The sequence below is a fragment of the Sabethes cyaneus genome, chromosome 3 (genome assembly GCF_943734655.1).
Source record: "Sabethes cyaneus chromosome 3, idSabCyanKW18_F2, whole genome shotgun sequence".
Classification (NCBI taxonomy): domain Eukaryota; kingdom Metazoa; phylum Arthropoda; class Insecta; order Diptera; family Culicidae; genus Sabethes; species Sabethes cyaneus.
Genome location: NC_071355.1, coordinates 227,040,954 through 227,055,966, shown reverse-complemented (window position 1 = coordinate 227,055,966; position 15,013 = coordinate 227,040,954). Strand labels below are relative to the sequence as shown.

At 39.9% G+C, this 15,013-nt stretch overlaps 1 protein-coding gene across 4 annotated transcripts in view; it reads right to left on the bottom strand.

Annotated features, from left to right (window-relative positions):
* LOC128744619 (myosin-VIIa) overlaps positions 1-12,304 on the bottom strand; it is a 46,033-nt gene extending 33,729 nt beyond the window's left edge. Inside the window, exons 1-2 of one of the 4 annotated variants that reach the window (XM_053841761.1) lie at positions 12,204-12,304; positions 10,163-10,459 (exon numbers count right to left, since the gene is read on the bottom strand). The gene's annotated coding sequence lies outside the window, so the exon portion shown is untranslated. Of the gene's footprint in view, positions 1-10,162; positions 10,709-12,203 lie in introns of all 4 variants that reach the window. The other 3 variants (XM_053841758.1, XM_053841760.1, XM_053841759.1) reach the window with 3 other exon arrangements.
* Between the last annotated feature and the right edge of the window lie 2,709 nt (positions 12,305-15,013).

Genomic DNA, 15,013 nt, shown 5'->3' with positions numbered 1-15,013 from the left:
TTCTTCTGCTCATCACTACAAAGCCCCAGTTCGTTGGTTGCTCCACCTTTCTGGTAAAATTGGGCCTTGCGCTACGGATCCATCACACCTCCTCGCCTTTGCGACAGATCTCTTGCAGTGTCAGTGCTTCGAGTCAAATTTCCTTGATTGCTCGTAGTAAAGTAGGTTTAGGTAGGTTGCCTTACTAGCTTACTAGTGAGTCTCGTGATGTAGGTGCCATCTTAGGTTTAGTGCCAAGATAACACATTTCTTAATTCAGCCGCCTGTTCCAGAACAAACGCTGTCGTGAGCCACTCATAACCTGGAGTACAACCGCGCACTTGGTTGAGGAATCGTCATGCCATCAAGAGTCGCCCCAGGTACGGGAACAAACGCTCAAGACTGATGAGGTTATATGTAGGATATATTTTACATCTGCAGCTACGCGAAGTACCGATGTTATGCACTATTCAGGAGTTCAACAACCGCAGGTCATTTGCACTCAAACGGTACCCGCAAGGTACTCGAGCTTGTTGGCTGCGTTAAAAGGAGTTAGTCAGCCTTCTCCGATCATCCGAAGAGTAATGCCAGGTTTTTCCTTAAAACTCGTGTTCATCCTCCGTGCAATCCGTAATGCAAAGGTTTGCCAAGTTTGGTGAAAGACCATAGTCGAAACTTGCCCAATGATAAAGGAATCAGCCCGAAAGCTGGCTTCCCTCGCTACTGGAACGAACAAGCTCGAGCAGGTTACAACTTATAGTCGCTTAACAATAAAATCAGACAAACCTGTAGGTAATACGCGAGAACTTAGAATTCACGCCACCTCTGGAGGATCTACAGCAAAATAAAAATTGGGTCCATTGTAGAACGAGCATCCATGATCCCGCCTATGGCGACAGTCGGTGGAAAATGACTTAGAAAAACATTTTGAAGGCCGCATTACGCATAAATAAGTACCTCTACAATATTAGCCTTAGCTGCTGCCTTGTTATTTTCAGCCACTGGAGCGTCCAATGGACTTCCGGTTGGACCTAGCCCCGATGATGGCTAACATCTACCCGAAACCGGTCGGCGAATAAAGTAAATGCTCATTTTTATTTTGTAAGAACAATAAGTGATAGTGTCCAGTATATACATTACATTATTAGTATGATTATTATTTCAATATTTGTTTTCGGTTTATTGAACACCAGTACGACTTGAAACAATAACATGGCTTACATTAGTCAAAATATTAGGTTCGAAAAAAAGGGCGCACTTTTGATGAAACTCCTCCCAGCTAATTCTGCACTCTAGGTTTTGTGCATTTCCTGGATGCTGCTGTTCAATTTTTCTTGCATACCTCCATGTTCCATGTCCTGAAGATCCTCTTCACAATCGACCAGTAACGTTTAATTGGTCAGAGCTCTGGACAATTTGGTGGATTGATGTTTTTCTCGACGAACTGTAGTACAGCGCAATGTACAGATGCCAAATTCGGCCAAAAGAGAGGGGAGACTGATACTGGTTGTAGAGGGGCCACAATATATTTTGCAATTATTCATCGTTGTAAATTTGAGCATTTATTGCACACTTTGTGAAGAAAATACGTATCGCAGACCACAAGTACAAATATCATACCATACTAAAACCTTCTGTCCAAACTTTTCCAGCGCAATCGTACTGTCGGTGTCGTCCACCACCTCGTCCGCCGATTTCGTGTAGAATTTCGGTCCTAGAAGCGCTTTTGAATCCTGTTTGACGTAAGTTTCGTCGTCCATATAGATGCAGTTACTGCCGTTGTCTATTATCCGTTAATAGTTACCGTGCCCTTATTTAGGCTCGAGATTGTTGCTCTCCGGATTTCTTTGAACCCTCATGCTTCCTGTATGTCTTCACGGAGTTGATTCCTGACGTTGATTCACTAAATTATTGCAAAGCTTGTTTTAAGTGTTTTTGCCAAATAAGACTTTGTTACCAATCGGTGTCGTTTAATATAAGTTATTACTTCAGAATCTACCGGGGGCTAACTGGAACCAGGTTTTCTTCCGGACCAAGGCAGATCCTTCATGGATAACTCTTCTTATTGATATTTTTATGCTTGCGATTTGGTTAATAGAAAACACCGTTTTCAGTGCACCAAGTGTGGAGTTTTTTTTCTGATTTCAAAATCAATCCGAGGCATAGCGAAAAGTAAAAAGATAATCGAAACAAATCGATTGCACAACTCTTATTACATATTCAAACAAACTTTTGCTTGCACGCACATAAACTTCACCCATTTTTGAGAAAAATCATTTTAAAATTTGCTAATTACTTTGTGTGAAGTGAAGATACAGTTTCAATTGGGCAGAAATCACAGTATTTAGTGTAATTTATGCCGCAAAAAGTAATAGAACCTGTAGTAGAATGCAATATTTATTGCTTCGAGTTGCAAGATTTTATTACGGCTAACAGGTTAGTTGAACTAATTTTATTTCTTTGTGAAGGTTCTCTAGCCTATGGAAGCATGTTGGTGCACTGAAGAAGGGAAGAGAAGGGTGCCACACTGACTGCAATAATTGTACTCTGACGACCTTGTCGTCAAACGTTATAATAAAACAAACTTATAGCCATCACACTACATTCGATTATGAACATTCTCACGTTGTGATTGTGAACCGTTTTAAAACCAAATATGCCAAAGTTGCGAGTTTCCATAAATATTTTCTAACATTGGTCTTGTATTTAAATCATTAATTCCATAAAGTACACACTTTATATGACTTTCCAATACAAATCATTACTTACACCGTAAAAAAGACCGCCTATTGCTGCTCGTAATTCTACCGTTTATATGGTGTTTTTCGAGTAGATGGTAATAAATTCCATCACGCAATTTTTAGCTATTCCTGTGGTGTCGAAAAGCAAGACATTGAAATTGAAATCACGTTTCGTTCGACCGCAGGCTTAAAAGAAACCAACAGGAACAAAACGCAACATTATCGACCAACGCAGCCGAGCCGACGAGCTTTGATGAAGATTCAAATCACAGGTTGACACACCCGGCACACCTCGGTATCGTTTTGTGAGTGAAAGTGCATGGCGTTGATGAGGCGTGACACGTTTGAGTTTTCTGAGACCTTTTTTTTGTTCGATTGAATTTATTTCGCAGGTCCAACGCAGGTGAACGAATACCCGTTTCTGCAGCACTGCGTTAACCTGTGGACAACAGGTTTCTGTGAAAAGTAGAGGAAATTGGCAACATTGCATGATGCATGCTATTCGTGCATTGGCAGGCCGATGCGTGATTGTAAATTTAGTTTTTAAATACAATTGGTAGATAGTCAATAAATCATTTGGTTAAAAACTTAACATACAAAAAAATGCTTGATGATTACATTTTGATTATATCCGGCACTTAGATGTCAACTATCCAATTCGATTTCAATTACGAGTATTTTCGGTTAGTGGCCATTGCACAAACTAACCAAAAGCAAGCCAAAAATCAGTTTTGGTTTACTGGTCTTAGCAAGATGTGTGCATATATGTATGAAGGCGAAACAAGTCCAACGAAAGCGACATCTTTTTATATTTCATCTCCAAACATCAAAGACAGCAATTAATCGTGATAACTGAAAAGGGGACAGCTTCACGTGAATAGTAGACAACTTATCTTACATTCCACCGGACATCGATTTGATAAGGGCTTCCCCAAGACGCCACTCGTTAGTTTGATACAAAGGAATTCGGAGAATTGCGTTACCGCTGACTGCTGATATGATAGCGCGCCTTAGCAGCCTACCTCTGTTCGTCTGCCTAATCACGAGTGGGTGAAACGAATTATCTTGGACAGCTCCAAAATGGCCAGATGCGTTCGGAGTTCGGATTGTAGTGCCATCGGACACTTCTTATCATAATTATACCCGTTGCAAAAGCATAGCTACACTAAGTTACACTTGCGCTGTACCCTGTACGTTCATAACCCGCAGAGTAATAAAAGTAAACTTCCCCTGAAATTAGATTTATATCTTATCGTAACTAGGTACTCCGATAATCCTGTGTGCTAAGGTATTTTTTGTTTGGCGTTACAATTTGACAAGGGAGACGTGTAATTTTTTGTCTTTTGTCACTCGTCATTAATCGAAAATATTTTTATATTTTCAAGAGCTCAGTGAAATGTTAAAAATAGCAAGAATCAAGCAAGTATGTTTACCAAATTTGCTAGACTGTGAGATAGTATTCTGAAAAGCAAAGAATTCTGGAGCAAATTCTCCCCATTGCAACTCTCCACAGGTATTTCACGTTCAATTAATAAATAGGAGTTAGCTAGTATCCCAACTATACATAGGTGGCATTTAAGTTAACACCTCGAAAATCAACGATTGGGTAGAATTTCATACGATAGCGGTTCGATTACGTTGTTAACATTGCAAAGGTTTTGTCTTTACATTACATAGGTAACACGAGACCGAGCACTTGCTGCTGCCAGCGGGCTAGCAAAATGTCTAGCGGAAAGCAAATAGCGCAAGCCGCGCGCACATGTTTTGCTGGCGGACCCAGCCAACCAGACCCAGCATCGACAGTTTCAATAATTTTTTTCACACAGCTTTACATTTTTGCTTTCTTTCTCCTTTGGGCTTCCTATTACATGATGCGTTCAGGCTAATGGTAACAATCGAACGCATAATATGTGTAAGTTTCATATTTTATTACACTTTTTTATGTTGCCTACCACGGCATCTAACGGGAAATTTAAATTGCGCTGATCGAGCCTTCTTTTTTTGTTTGGATATAAATTGGTTCTCATTTCATGAGTCTCCATCTGTTGCCTGTCCGCAATTTTTGAATAAATGGTTTACATTTTCCTTTTCTTACTTCTTGGAAATTATATAATAGCTGATGCACCAAGTTAACTGAGTGACTTAAAACGTGACACAAAGAGTTAATATTTTTTTTGGAACGATAGTTCTACAATTGATGGAGGGACGGTAGGGGAAAGTAATGAAAATTTTGGGAATGGTGGGGAAAGAGTGGAAAGGAAGGGGGGGGGGGTAATTGGTAGCTACGCTTAACAAGTTGTCGTTGTGACTCCTACGTTTTGTCCAATGCTGGAAGGTGCATGGGTCGAACCAAGCTATAATCAGAGATTATAACCGGATTTGAACCCACAACACCGCCTCGCTGGTACCCGTGTACCTTTGAACCATAGAGGCGCTGGACAAAAGGAAACTGCGCAACCCCTTTTATTAATGTAGCGACGTATCTGATTTGGGTTATTTTTAGACACACAAATTGTGCTGTAGAAACCACCGACCGAGAAGTTTAACAATAATTTGTGCGATATAAGTCAAATTTTTTAATAAAATTGTCTGTGAACTCTACAGCCTAAAGAACTCGAAAAATGAGTGTACCGAGTGTGTGGAACGCGTCTAACACAAAACAGAAATGAAAATTCGAACACTGGAATTTCCGAAAATCGGCAAAAAAAATTTCTTTCGATCTTGTGTCTCTTTCGTTAATTTTTGCATGAAAAATAATACATATAAAAGGCAAAGATATATTTGGTTCTCATGTTAAAACTTTGAAGTAAAAATACTTGAAAGGCATATTTCTTTAGTCGATTAAACAAATCTCTTAGTTTTTTTTACAAAAACTTTATAAAATATTTGTAATGGCCTAATGGTTATGGTAAAAATACAGTGATGTCAGAATGAATATGCATGAAATAGCACACGATACGATTGAAACATTCTTGATCTTTCTACAAATGACCGTTGGAATCTTTAAAAATTAAATTTATCTCAAACAGAAAGGTTATTTTCTAGCATTGTATGCTGCTTCGTCGATATATACTGACAGAAGATGAGGAACATCGCGCGTACAGTCGGTGGATTGTAATCATTTATCATTTATTTATTTGATTCATCTGACCTCTGGTCTCCATGAATTTGTGGTTGGATGGGGAAGTCCAGACCGGTGACTTACTAGGCTCATACGGTTAACTTGATAAGAGATCGTAACAGAATGAAGAAGTACACACATACAAGCGCTACCAAATCTTAGGATACGCAGATGACTTGGAACTTGGAAGTCCAAACGAAATATATAGGCTACGGGAGGGTATTTTCAGCCTACTGAATTTAGCCTTTTCTTTACTTTAAAATTTTTATATCTATTTTCTCAAAAATGTAATAAATTGCTGTTTTTTTATTAAATGAACATTAAAACTAGCTGTTTGGCGCCACTAGAACTTGATAAGGTTGAAGAAATAGAAGTAATCGTTTAATAGACTGAAAATAGGTCTTCTGCCCTACTTCGATATTGAAGAATGCTGGTGAGATTGTTCCAATTATAATACATTATATGACAAACGCAACAGAGGGTAACAAGTAACAACACTGGGGCATCATATGAGTGGAAGGTTGGACGAAGGAGTGAGTACTCAACCGGAATCATTAGAACTCCTGAAGGTTTGAAACAATAACGGGTTGCAACTAAAATTTTGGAATTTTTTCGAGGCCCTTATGCTCAACAACATGCAAGCTCAAAGAGAAATGAGAGTGTGTATGTGTTAGCTTACTCTCTCCTCTTTTTGTTAATATATTTTGTTTTGTTTATGCTTGCCCGGTTTTGCTAAAAATGGCGATGAAACAAAAAGCATTTCGGGAGCGCGTTGTAGACTTCTACGATCTGCAACAGAAATCTCGGTAAAAAGTATACGGTACAACATTTAAAAGGCAAATATGTTGCGCCATCGACTGTTTACCATATCCTACGATGCCCAACAACTATTCGCAAGCAAGGTAGTGGCAGACCAGCCAAAATTATGGACGCAGAAGGACATCGTTCAATTTCTCGTTTCTTCAACAACAAGCCCTCTGGTTTGACTAACAATTAAGATGCACCAGACGAATGTTTGAAGAAAATTTTGATCCCGTTTCTACAAAAACATCATGCAGATGGACATTACGTGTTTTGGCCGGATAGAGCATCATCGCAATACGCCAAAAAAAACACAATCGTTCCTGAATACTCATTCGATCCCATTTTTACCCAAAAACCACGACCCGAAAAACCTGTCTCAGTGCGCCCAATCGAAGATTTCTTCGGGATTTTGAGTTCCTTGGTGTTCAAAAATAACTGGAGAGCCACGAATTGCAAACAGTTGATTGGTAGAATCAAGAGATGCATTCGCAAAGTGGACATGACGGCCGTACAACGCTGCTGTTTCGACGTCAAACGAAAGTTTCGCCGAACAGCCGATTACGGACCGTTTTCAAATGTACACTAATTATTTACAACAATGGATAATGTATCTTTAATTTCGGTAAATCAGATCTTCTTTATGTATCTTTGTCTTTTTTTGACAGCTTGAGAAAAAAATTCCAAAATTTTAGTTGCCACCCATTATTTATGTTGCGCCCTTCGAACAAACAAACCATCACGTGGATCAAAGCTGGTCAGCGAAATTAATTATTACATGAATGGTTCCTAATGCTGGAATGAGATTCTTATTATCAGGGAATGCACACAAAGTGTTTTTATTTGTGGGTCCGGCCATCTCTTTTTGGCCCTTCTACGACAGCTTATGGGTGAATTTATTTGATAATCAAATTTAATTTACTGTCAGAATACCCGTCAGAATAATTTATGATGGTGTTATGGTTCCTATAGTGGAGCCATAGTGTGCCCATAACGATGGTAATTCATTGAACATCCAATTACTATAATACAAGTTAATACAAACTGTCTCTTTATGCTTAAGTAAGAGCAAGTACTCACTTTATATTTTCGACAGATTTAACTTTCATAAATAAAAATGACATTGAAAAAACGACAGATTTCAAGACCTACTTCAGCAGCTATGCAGATTAAGGTTTACTCAGAAAATCTTAACAAACCCAGCTGATTGTTTCTAGTAATTTTTGATAGACCTTTTCGAATTTATTTTACCGCTATAAAAAGATACAGTAATGTTCCGATTTTGTCAGCCCCATGTTGAATTTTGGGCTGACAAAATGGGGAAAGACAAAACCGGAAATTTTGTTTCAAAATTCAAGACTTGAGACCTTGCAATATCGAAGACTGCTACTAAAAATTAAATTTTAACCCTAAATTGGTCAACCGAAAGCTCAATGAACGATGCACAGCACACTGGTCCAGAACGGGAGCGGGAAAACTTGGTTTTAGGTTTATGGAACCTTCGGAAAAGTTTCTTAAAATTAAAAGTTTTATCGTCCAGCGAAATTCAAATTTGTATTAATCCCCCTAAAAGTGCAATAAAAAGTTTATTTTTCTTCGGTTTCAATATAACATATTGATGTGTTCTGCAAAGTTTTACAGTATATAAATACAAGATATTTTGCTGTAGACAGTAACCTTATATCTCTTCAGCAAAGATAGAAAAATTCTATTTCTGATAAATGAAAAATCGGAAAATTCTATTTTTCTATTTCGGCTGTTTTTGTAGTTGAATGAGTTTTTCCTCTTTTACAAAGTTTTACAGATAGTAAAAATACAGAACATTGCTGACTATAGTATACTTCTATCTTTGCTTGTTTAGGAACTATAGATCTTTTACTATAAAAATACCCTGATTTTGACCCCGAATTACTCGCAAGAAGGCATCATTTTGTTGAAAAACTCTCCCCAGACAATCAGAATAGTTTCTAGCAGGATGTGATAAATCATGTTTAAAAGCACAAAAGCTGACAAAATCGGGATAAAAAGCTGATAAAATCGGGGGTAGACAAAATCGGAAGCTGACAAAATCGGAACATTACTGTATTTATTTCAAGCAAACTGTGCAATCCAGGTACATGTGTATAAATAAATGTTAATGAGAAGTATAATTGCATTCTATCTCTTAGAGGGCGAATTATATTCAAGTACCACCAACATTGATACTACCTCTACTAAGGGTACACTTACTCCAATTAGTTTTAAAGAAATTCATCTACAATTTATTTCAAAATCTATTAAAAAATTCTCGAAAAATAGTGGTAGCTGATACCACACCGAAAGATGAGAGGAAAGATAACCACACAGCGAATAAGGCATGCAAAATTTGAGAAATTGCAATGAACTCTAACAGAACAGCATCACTAATCCGCGCAGAGTTGGAGCTTCCGGTGACCACATGTCGTGTGCAACAAATTCTAATGGAAAAGACTAGAAAAAGGCTAAATTCCAAGAAAGATTGCTTTGGATTCGGTGAATAGGAAACCGTGTTATTTGCCAACGAAGTATTTAGATAGTTTAGATGGCTTACACGATTTGGCAATGCCAATGGCAATGTAAGTTTTAAGTCTACTCCACGTGCTTCAGCAGCACTTCAACTGTACAGCCAATGGATAGAAGAATTACGATCCTAAATGTTATGTACCATAATTCTTAAAAAATACTAAAATAGTTAATTGGTATATGTTTACAGTCTACCTGAGACTGTCTTTTAGCACTTAACAGTTCATGTCTTCTTTTTAGCACTAAACATCACAGCCCCACTACGTTCGGTTCGTGGTTTAGCATCTGTTGAATCGTTAAACTGGGAGATAATTTCGTCACAAAGATGCACTTACATGTAAATATAGTTTATCTACTTTGACTCAATGTCGCCTAAACTTTTTTTTATAAAAAGTGCTTTCTACTTCCAGTTGTGTCCACAGTTTTTTTTCGAAAATATAATAAAAATAATGAGATGTATACAGGAGAAAGTACTAAATTATTTTTTGAAAAGTTTTTCCAAATTTCAGTATATTGATTCAACAGAAAACCTCACATCAACGCCCTACCCGTCTACGGTGATCTCTTCCGACTCCAGCAGCAGAGAGTGGTAAGAAGCAACAGCAGAACCCGGGTGGTGTAGGGAATAATGAGTTGCCTCGCGTTTTCCTGAATCGGACCGACCGAGCGAACAGTGATGAGCGGAAAATAAAATAACAGACAAATGTTCCACGTATGTGTCTGGCTCTGGCTGGACTCGCTGCCTCGCTGTGATATTCGGTCTGTATGGCGATCGAACAAGCCCTCCTGTGTGAACGATGGAGCTATGTGGCTGTCTGAACTGCTCGAATGGATAGGTTAAATTGGTTTGAAGAAAAGGAAACGAAGACGTTCCTTATTGCACAAGAACCAATGAAATACTGTAAGTACATTTTAGTCATACGCTATCGTGAAAGCAACGTTGCTTAATACCGGTTGGTTGCAGTTTGCACATACTTACCGAATGTGTAGCTGAGTATGCACAGTTTTAATATTCCGTTCTGATTATAAAATTGTTGCTAAATCCGTCACTGATCCAAAATATTCCGTCGACAGCTTATAGACTTGTCGGTGTAATGTAGTAATGGTATTCCAATTTTCTCATGAAACCCTTGGATTTTCAAGTACAGCCCAATTCTGTAAGCATCACATTCACTAAACTCCTTCAACTGCTTAATATAACTGGAGGATACCTTGATTTCCTCAACACTCTTCTGTATTTTTTTTCACCTCTTATGTTACACTGCTGAACTTATTTCTGAAGATAAAATGCCGTTAATTCCACATACACTCACACATCTAGCAGAAAAAATGTGTAGAAATATTTTTCTCCTAATTTGAATAAAATTTCTTCTTTCTTCATCGGCGACCTACTCGGCACTATCACTCATCTCATATCCATGCCAAAACGCAGCAAAAACTGTCACCGCACCCACTTTCTAATTAGAATTTTGCACCAGCAAGCACTTTCTGTTCGGCCATGAGAACCTCTGGAACAACTTTTTCACTCAACCAGAAAAAGAAAATGGATGAAAATTAAACAATAACGAACTGCAGCCAGCCGCAGCAGCAGTACGGAAAAACCTTCTTCGCATATGTGTAGCAGAAAAACAACTAACTGAAAAGCTCCCTGTTCAACTAGAGCCGACCTCAATCGGGCCTGGGCCTGAGCCTGCGCTAAGCGGCTTACGTGTACGCAACGCAGCAAAGTTAAACTCGAACTGGTTGCACTGGCAGCCACTGAACTCTAGCGTAGCCCCACAGAGCCACAAGCACGGTCTAAAGTGGATCGCTTTTTCGCTGAGGGAGGCAGGCAGGCAGACCGCGAAATCACCACTACCAACCATTCTAGGGGAGCTTTCGGGCATAGGCTAGGTAGGCCTTTGTAGTGGTAAAAAGAAGCTTTTCGGTTCAGGTGAGAAGTTTATGTGACAAACTGATTACTTAGGAGCAAAACACTTTGTACAAGCGGGTTGTTTGTTTCAATTTCAAACTGTCCATCAATGGATTGACACATTGTTGATGATGAACTTGATGAACATGATAAACGTATTATTAATTTCAAACTTCATGATTATGTGGAACCCTATATCATAATCTCAACAATAAACATGGTCGAATTTTAAAAAAAGTAACGCTAAGTAATTTTTAACGTAGTCACAAAGTTCTAAATAGTTCTACGTTCTAAGTAGTTCTTTTCAGAACATAGTGATGTAGTAACTTCATGAACAAAATTTTAATTTTGAGCATAAATACTTTTGTAACTCAATGACGATTATTTACACCTTAAGGTACACTTGAAATGTATCAAAAGTCAATGATTAATTGCACTGAGAAAGTTAGTTATAAATTCCTAAAATAAGACGAACAAAATTGAATAAATCTAATCGAACACATTATGAGCGATTAGGCCGGTGTTTTGTGTATTTCAGTCCAATTGGAGCTTAGCACGCAACTCAACGCAAAGGTGCAGGTACCTTCGCCGCATACACTAACACCTGCCTGAGAACCTAAATGGAGGTGAGTTGCACGTTGCTAGTAGTCACTCAAGTAAAAGCTCCTATTAAACATGTTTTCTTGGATCCAATGAAACATCACATCCACACGCTCACATATCCCGGCTGCAGCGAACGGGAACAGAAGCCCGATAATTGCTCCGACACCTGAGAAAGTACACGAACTGTGTGACCACATTGGCTTCGATAAGTGCAGGTGTTTACCCGTACACCACATTACTGATACATTACAGCTCACATTCTCTTATCCCGTGCTGAAAACTTCACGCAGTCAGACGATGATAATACGGAATATGTACTCATTTTGCTTCATGCTTCAGTGCCACTTGTCATTTACATCCGGTCCAATTATGCCGTAAACAGTCGAACAGAAATTAGTGCCCGAATTGAGCATAACTAAAACCGTAGGGAGATTGCTAGTGGGTGCCGGTAACCTCACACAAAAATTTTATAATAAGTTCCACCTAAGCCTATATTGCAGGTTACCTTTGCGGAGAAGGGTCAAAACAAAAAAAGAGACAGACAGGAAACCGATATCCGACGCACTGGCTGACCGGTGGCAGAACTACCTGCTGCCTACACGAACGGTTGAATCGAACTAACGGAGGAGAATACGCGATAATGTTGTACAAACATCGTGAGTTCACCAGTCTGCTGCTGTGGAGGTGTATGTGCAAGAATGTGAATAGTAAGCTTTTCGGCCAGGTATGAACGCATCTCGCATACGGCTGCTGGCGATGGGGTTTGCGCACCTGTTGCGTACTAAAACACCTGAGCCGAAAGTTCGAAATAGCGCAGTCTGTTGGCGAACATCGGAAATCTAATAAAAGCAATCAAAAAGAATTTACATTTACACTAGGGAATTAGTTATGCGGTTGTTACAAATTTTTGCAGTATTTTGTCGTTCGGCCTCGGTTCTGCTGGCCATCGTGTACTTTGTTTTAGACGTATTTACCTTTAACCCAATCTTTTCTGCTTTTTTGCGCTTTCGTCTGGTGTACTGTTCAGGCACTGCCATAGATGTTCTGTCGATAATATCCATGTCATCGGCAAAGCAGACGAATTGACTAGACTTGTTGAATATCGTGCCCCGCGTGTTATCCGCTCGGTTCATAACACCTTGTAGCGCTATGTTGAATAGCAGGCATGAAAAACCATCACCTTGACGAAGCCCTCTGTATGATTCGAATGAACTTGACAATCCACCCGAAATCCGAACACAGCACTGTGTACCATCCAACATAGATTTAATCAGTTTGCTGAGCTTCCTGGGGAAACTGTTCTCGTCCATGATTTTCTATAGCTCTTTCCGGTCGATGGTTTCATATGCGGCTTTGAAATCAACGAACAAATGATGCGTGGGAACTCTGATATTCACGGCCCTTTTGAAGGATTTGCCGCAATGTAAATATTTGATCCGTTGTAGACCGACCTTCGTCAAAGCCGGCTTGATAAGTTCCCACAAAACTGTTCGCAACTGGTGATAGTCGGCGGAAAATGATTTGGGACAGCACTTTATAGGCGGCATTGAGAACGGTGATCGCTCGATAGTTCTCACAGTCCAACTTGTCGCCCTTTTTATAGATCGGGCAGATAACCCCATCTTTCCACTCCTCCGGTAGCTGTTCCGTATCCTAAATTCTAACATTTAACCGGTGCATACAAACGGCCAGCTTTTCTGTTCCCATTTTAATAAGCTCCGCTCCGATGCCATCTTTCTCAGCTAACTTGTTGTTCTTTAGCTGCATGATGGCCTCCTTAACTTCGCCTACCATTGGGGCTGGCACCTCTTTTCCGTTTGTTGCACCGTCGAAATCGCTTTCCCCGCCGCCATGGTTCTCCGCCTGGGCGTCAATCAGGTGTTCATCGAAGTGCTTCTTCCACCCATCGGCCACCTCACGATCGTCCGTCAGAATACTGCTATTCTTATCCCAATACATTTCGGTTCGCGGCACAAAGCCTTAGCGGGATCCGTTCAGTGTCTGGTAGAACTTTCGTGTTTTCTGAGAACGATGCAGCCGCTCCAACTCTGCATGTTCCTGCTCTTCCAGGTAGCGCTTTTCTCCCGGAAGATTTGGTTTCGCTGCATCTTCTTCTGTTCGTGTCTTTCACCGGTTCTGAAGTGTAGCACTGCGCATCTTGGCCGCCCGTGCAGCGTTCTCTTCATCCATCACCCTCCTACATTCATCGTCAAACCAATCGTTCCGCTGATTTCGGGTCACAAGCCCGATGGAGCTCTCCGCTACACTGCTGATGGCTGTTTTGATAGTGTTCCTACAGTCCTCGAGAGGTTCGATAGGTTCTGACGTCGATAATGTCTGAGAAGTTCGGACTGTCGTTCAAAACGTGGTCGATCTGTGATTCTGTCTGAATTGGTGATTTCGAGGTCCATTATAGGTAAAGGGTCCACTAAGGGTTAACTTACCCTATGAACGAAAACAATATTTAAAAATCTCTTATTTTCCTAGAAAACTTCAAAAGAAATTGCGAAAATAATGATTCGTAACTGTGGACTTGGTCATTGTAGAACAAATATTATCAAGGCTAATAAATTTTTCAGCAATCCGGAAAAATATGAATCGGAAAAGTTTGCCACAAAATTTTTCACGGAGGTACAAAACTCTGAAAAGCTATGTTATACCTCAAGAGTATTTTTTTAAATATTTTTTTTTCTTGTTCGTCAAATTTTAATCATTTAGGTAGTGATCTTTTTGTTTACTTCCATATGACTCTTTCCGCGGCCATGACGTAAGCTCTTTTTTGGAAAGAGAGGAAGTATCTGTTGCGAAGAATGATTTAATTGGATGAACTGGAAAATTTCGATACAGACCACAGATACAGATATATTGGGTTGTGCTGTAGCAGGTGGAGCTCGCACCTACGCTCTTTCGGTTGGTACCCGAATGTTTTATTAATTAAACTACTGCCGCCCGTTATATAAGGAAAGGGTACCGAACCACGGCCAAAACTTTTTGGTGGATTCTGTGGATTGATGAGCTCCCTTACGGAAAATCTTGCGAACCGACGCAGGGGTACAGACATTGATTGGTGATTATTGCCGTTCCCCTCGCGAGGAACCGTGTTCGCAACTGTACCGATGTGCTAGGAGCAGAAGGAACTTTCTTGCAAGGTTGCTCCATGCACAACTTCGCTACTCCCAACGCAGAATCCCCTATTAGCAGGTGGCTGTGTTTCGGCCAACCTGTCGTATGTGAGTTATGTCGAACATGTAGTTTAGCATTAAGCCCTGCTTGACAATTAGGTTGGCAAACAGAGGGTCTATCTCCAGCGCCAGT